This window comes from Zea mays, chromosome 1 (genome assembly GCF_902167145.1).
Source record: "Zea mays cultivar B73 chromosome 1, Zm-B73-REFERENCE-NAM-5.0, whole genome shotgun sequence".
Lineage (NCBI taxonomy): Eukaryota > Viridiplantae > Streptophyta > Magnoliopsida > Poales > Poaceae > Zea > Zea mays.
This window is the reverse complement of record NC_050096.1, coordinates 78,599,248-78,605,599: the sequence shown is the minus strand read 5'-3', so window position 1 is coordinate 78,605,599 and position 6,352 is coordinate 78,599,248. Positions and strand designations below refer to the sequence as shown.

Here is a 6,352-nt window from a genome sequence, read left to right as displayed (position 1 = left end):
GGTGAGAGACTCCAAGTTGTGGAGATTCCTCACAAGCGGGAAAGAGTAAAGAAAGAAGAACACCGTGGTATTCAAGTCGATCATTGGATCACTTGAGAGGGGTTGAGTGCAACCCTCGTCCGTTGGGACGCCACAACGTGGAGTAGGCAAGTTTTGTACTTGGCCGAACCACGGGATAAATCCTCGTGTCTCTTGTGCTTGTTCTCACTATGTCTATTGTATTTCACAAGAGATCTCCTATAACCACTTGATTTCATTGTGCTAACTCTTAATCAAGTTTTGTGGACTTAAGTGTTAAGTTTTTACAGGATCACCTATTCACCCCCCCTCTAGGTGCTCTCAATAGTAGACGAAGCAGATCGACGTCGGTGTAGAGGAAACAGACAAGCAACAACTGGTTAGTAGTGAAAACCTCGATGAGCTACGTAGTCAGGCGGTCGCTGAGCGTCTGGTTAGTAGTTATTAGGATTAATGTTTTCTTATCATATAACTATACATTATATATGTGATGAACCTTCATATTGTATTGTGGGAGACTTACAGGTAGGAGATGGTTAGGAAGCATGGTGAAGACTATGATTGGCGAGGGGCGTCTACCATCGATACTGAAGTTGCATTCTATTAGAGAAAAGGCCAATGGACGGTATAAACTTATAAAAAATTTTCAATAAGATTGAAATTATGACCGAATAGCCAATTTTCTTGTTTTTCAAGGTATTATATGTTTATCGATGTGATCGATTCGAAGGAGTTGCGATCTCATGGGCGTTCTTCAAGGTATTATATGTTTTCAGAGCAACCACAACAATCATTCATTTTCCCTCAATTTCAGCCGCTGATATCTCAGGATTACATGATACAACACCTTCTCCAGCTTAGGTGCGTCGATAAGTATCTATACTCAAATGTATTATAAACTAGAACTTACTATGTACCAGCTCAGGTGCATCGTTCAAATTCAATTTAGTTTAGATTTGTCGTTTGTATTAACCTTTCAAATCTTGGCTTAACTTGATTTTGTAGGGATCGAGAGTTATGGGCCACAACACGCCACCACCGGTGATACCAGCACTAGGAGCTTTTGGACGGGAGTGAGCTACTACATAGGAGGTTAGTTTGACAAATAATTCATTAAAACAGTGGTCAACTTAACATTATAATTATTGATGCATTCTTCTTTCTTTCATACTCCAAACCAGATAGATGACTTCGTAAACAATTTCTTCACTTCTGGAGGTAGTGGTCACAACTCAAATGACCCCTATATGTGATGAATTGACTTTTGTAGTGAATTTGGTCGATGTGATGGATTTGTTATGAACTGTAATTGATTATGATGTATTTGTACTATATTGTGATGGATGTGTGAGTATTTGTGGTGGATTCTGATATTCGTGGTGGCTTTTGTGGTGTTTGTGAGGAATTGTGATATCTGCGATGGATTTGTGAGTATTTGTGATGGATTTGTATTGTTGTGATATATATGTATTGTTGTTGAAATTGTTGTCAAAATTGCTGTAAATTTTCCTTTTTCATAATGTTTTCTGAAAATATTTATTTTCGTCAGCAGGGCCAATGAAAATTAGCATATATAGTTTTTGTCGGGTCTGAAAAACTTCCCCTAAAAATAAAAAACTTATTTTCGACGACGCACCTTGGTCGCGCGAAAATAAGGGCTTTTTTCGACGGCTTGCCTCTGTCCGGCGAAAATAAGTGTTTATTTTTGGCTATTTTTAGTGGCCATAAATGTCATCGAAATTTTTTTATTTTTAATGGCATACGACTTATTTTCAGTGGATTTTTACCGCCGAAAATGAGTTTCATTACTGTAGTGAAAAAAAAAAATTAAAAACACTAACGTAAAACTTTGTATTGAGACTGGTCTAACAGCTACCATTCTTCTGGCAGCAAGTTAACTCATGACGCGTGAAAAACGCCAAAATTAAACAAATATACGCTCGGGTTCGCAAAAAATCATCAGTTTTGAAAAAGTAATCCCTTGATACTAGAATCAAAAGGCAGAAGTAGTAGTGTTGAGACTTGAGAGCACACAGCCGCACAAGTGAAAATTGACAACTCAGAGAATGCATCCAAAACAGAAATTTGACGACCTAACGAGCTTCTTCCAAAATGTACGAAACATGCGGGAAAAAACTGTCGTACAAGGAGAGCTCCATCCTCCATATATATAGCTAGCTAGCTAGGTGGCCAGCTAGTGGCCAGGACCCCTCGGGCTCGGCCCTGACGGGAGCTGCTGCGTCCACGCCATGGCCGTCGTCTTCGACCATGCCCTCTCCCGCAGCGTCGTGTACGCCGTTGCCGCCGCCGCCGCCTCATGGTTCTCGACGGCGACCCGGCCTTCCGGTGGTAGTTGCCTTGCGGCATCTGCAGCAGGGACGAGGAGAGCACCCCAAAGCAGTGCGATGGCGAGAAGGACGGTAGTGGGCTGCTTCATGGCTGAACGTACGGCCGGCCGGCCGGTGCTAATGGTGGTTATACAGGCCAATGTGTGTTACGGTTAGCTGTGTGTCGGCATATATATATAATAAAGGTCATTGAGCGAGATTCAGTTAGCTAGAATAATGGCTAAGACCTAATAAGATACTGCACTGTTTTGTTGTCCGCCGGCCGCTCACAACGGTTCTTTGGTCCGTGAGATTTCGTCAATCGAAGCCTGGAACACGCAGGATTAAACTACGATTAACATGCATAGCTCAAATCTTTTAATGCGTGGGAGACACATTGGCTTAGAACATGGCACGCATGGTGAGTAACATGCCGCCAAACTCTCTGTCACCTTGCAGCCGCTAGTGTACAAAGTAAGCATGCAGGTGGTCAATATAATGTCGTTTAAAATTGTCGGATCGAGAGACAACACAATTTGGAGAGCATTGCATGGGGAAAAAAAATTCTAACTCCTGCAGTTGAAAAGCAAACGAAACGACAAGCAAGCATTCTTACATAGTAGTAAACTACTAACTAGTATACGCTAAACTGGAGAGTACGTGGATCCGTCCGTGCACAAATCAGCTTGTCATTTCATTCATGTTATTGTAATAGGCTTGGACGCTGTGTCATTACTAATGCCGGTAGTACCACTAGCTAGCTAGCTAGCTAGCTAGCATGCATGCATGCATCATGTGAGCTACGTACGTACCGGTACAGCACGGAGCTCGAAGCAAACCCGTGCGCATTTGTGACTCCGATCGCAGGATTTAGGGTTTAGGGGCGACGGACTTCGACCAGGACACACGCTGCATCACTGGGATAGTTTACTCTCGCCGATGCCTATAGACATTGTACCGGTTAATTTTTCAGCCCGGCCGGCTCCGAGCACGAGGGTCGCAAATTGCGCGGGGCGCTGCGCTAGCAGGGTTCAGTTAACTTTGTGTTTGTATCGCCAGTACACGTTGATGTGGTATGCGGAGCATCAGGACAGCAGCTATTACGCCCTAACCACCGGCCTACATGTACCTGCACATACGCCAGGTCAAACTACCATACCTACCTGCCACTCGTGTTCAGTGACCATGATTCAAGGGCATCGGTCGATCAAGGATCACTAACGACGGTCAGGTGGCCGGTTGGCAAACTAAGAGGGTGTTTGATTTCTAAGAACAAATTTTTAGTCCCTCTATTTTATTCTATTTTAGTCTTTAAATTATTAAATATAGAAACTATATAGTTTTAGTTTCCGTACTTGGTAATTTATGAACTAAAATAAAAAAAATGGTGGAACTAAGGGGTGTTTGAATACACTAGAGCTAAGAATTAGTGGCTAAGATTAGCTGGAGACATCCAAACAATCTAGCTAATATGTCAACAATTAGCTATTTTTAGTAAACTAGTTAATAGTTAGCTAGCAATTTGTTAGCTAGCTAATTCCACTAGTAATTTTTAGCTAACTAACTATTAGCTCTAGTGCATTCAAACACCCATAAAATTAGCGCAGAAACAAACACCCTAATTAATACTCATCTCGTAAAGTTAAAAAAAAAGCAAAAAAAAGTCGTTATAGTTTGTAGACAGTGGCGGACGTAGGACAGAAATTTACGGGGGCCAAACAAAATCACAAAACAACTTTAGAAGACCGTAAACACAGATGTAATATTGCATATAGAAACTAGTGACGTACAATAAAAGTTAGAATTTGAATGTATATATGCCCTTCTCACTTTATGTTGAACATTTTTATCATACTCATCAATTTGTCTTTTTAATGTTAGATCTATAACTATTTCATCCCATGCTCTTCCAATATTTGATTGCTTTGAAATTCTTGTTTGCGCAATGGTCGGCCGAGCAAGGCGACATGCTGAGCAGACCAAGAGTAGGTTGTTTTAGACTCTCCAAATTGTAGGTGGTTTTCAAATTGTATTGTAGGAACACAAAAAGGCACGTTGAAAAAATTAGGACGGTTGGTTTTGATTTAATCCGAAAATAAAACTGTAGTGGTTTTGGAAATCGGGGAATAATATGATTTATATTCGGTGGAAGATGCTAGCATGGACTCGCTCTGAATGGTGAATCATGGGGACTTGAACGATGAACTTGGGACACGGGGTTTATACTGGTTCAAGTTCGCACCCTACTCCATGTAGTGCTGATTGTAGTATTGGCTTGAGCGTGTTACAGCATGTGTGCTTGTGTGTGAGCGGAAGAGAGCCCTTTCCTTTTATATCTCAAGGGACAAGTCTTACATTGTTGTCTCCCTTTGAAAGAGAGAGAGAGAGAGAGAGAATAGAGGGAGACAGAGTCCTTCAGTTGTCGTGGCGGCCCATCTCCCCTGGTCGTGCAAAGTAGTGCTTCCGGTATGGCGCCGCCCATTACCCTCGTTTCTGTGGCGGTGTTGGAGGCCTTCTTCTTCCGAAGGCTCTCAAAAATACTCACCCAACAACTGTTCCTTTTTCTTTTATTGCATGTGCGTTGTAGGATTAATGACGAAGGTAGATTTCAAACAAAGCATGCGGATGATCGAAGAAGCAAGCTTCGGACAACCATCATGTACATGCTTCGGATGAAGCATAACTTAAACCTTTGAGGTCCAAAAAGCTAAACCAAGAGAGAGATGAATTTACCCTGTCATATACGATAGTTTGAATGTATTGGGATTAAGGATATAATTGTAAATTCGCCTGTAACATGTTCCGAGCCTATAAATAGGGGAACAGTGTCATGCACTAGGGACACTTTTTTGGGAAGTGTGAAACTCATTTCTCTCTTTATATGAAGCTGTAATTCATGTACTTCCTCATTTATAATTTTTACGAAGCTGAGGAAACAGAAGGTATGCTTATAAACCTATTTATCCGAAGAGATAGAATAAAATACTAGGCCACTTGACATGAGTTGAACATGAAGCTCTACTTTATTGACTCCATGTTATGTCATTATATTTATCTATGAAAACCTTTGTCTCTTGTGCTAACACTTTGAAGAAGTACTAAATCAATAGGACGAAGGTACTTACATCTAACGTGTGTTGCCTTGATTTTCAATACCTTCAGGGGAATTGAAATCAAGTATCAATAGGCAGGTTCATGGCTCACGTTCCTGTGATGATGTGCGGTGGGTCCCATGGTTCTGCATTGGGGCTCGATGGATACAACATGGCTTTCTCATGTCATCGTGGGCCCTATGTTGTCCTTTCGCGCGCATGGATTCACCCATTCGGTATGGCACCTTGTCCTGTTGCTTCTGATATACTGGCTATTGTGGTGGCTCCCGTGCTGAGTTTTCGCCTTTGCCTAGAGTTGCCTTGTCCCATCAAACAGCGTGATATGCTTATTATAAGAAAGGGGTGTACAATCGTGCCTATGACTATTGTGTGGGCTCCTAACGATGTGTCCTACTGTGGTTGACATATGCATGTGGCTCTACTCAGTTGCCTACCTCACCTCGTAGACTTACTCGGCAGAGATTTGGTCATCTGTCCCGCCACACAGACTTGCTCGACGGGGGACTCAACCGTCTGCCCCGCCGAGCGAGTCTACAAGGCAGGTCAGACGATCGAGTCCCCCGTCGAGCAAGTCTGCGAGGCGGGGGTAGACGACCGAGTCCCCCGCCTCCTAGACTTGCTCGACGGGGGACTCTGTCGTCTGCCCTGCCTCGCAGACTTGCTCGACGGGGACTTGGTCGTCTGCCCCACCTCACAGACTTGCTCGGTGAGGGACTTGATCATCCGCTCAGCCTCACAGACTTGCTCGGGGGGACTAGATCGTCCGTTCTGCCTCACAGACTTGCTCGGCTAGGACTTTTGGAATGCTGGACCGAAAAAGGGTTCATAGGCTTGTTGCAGTACCTCGTTTTTGGGTACCCAATACCAGCCCCCGAGCCTTTGTGCGACCACATG

General features: G+C 43.2%; 1 long non-coding RNA gene across 1 annotated transcript; it reads left to right on the top strand.

Moving 5' to 3' along the window:
• The first annotated feature begins 535 nt into the window (after positions 1 to 535).
• LOC103636874 (uncharacterized) lies at positions 536 to 1,452 on the top strand. Its single transcript, XR_002266699.1, has 4 exons — positions 536 to 643; positions 715 to 879; positions 1,024 to 1,110; positions 1,200 to 1,452. It is a non-coding gene; the product is annotated as an uncharacterized lncRNA (long non-coding RNA).
• The last annotated feature ends 4,900 nt before the right edge of the window (positions 1,453 to 6,352 follow it).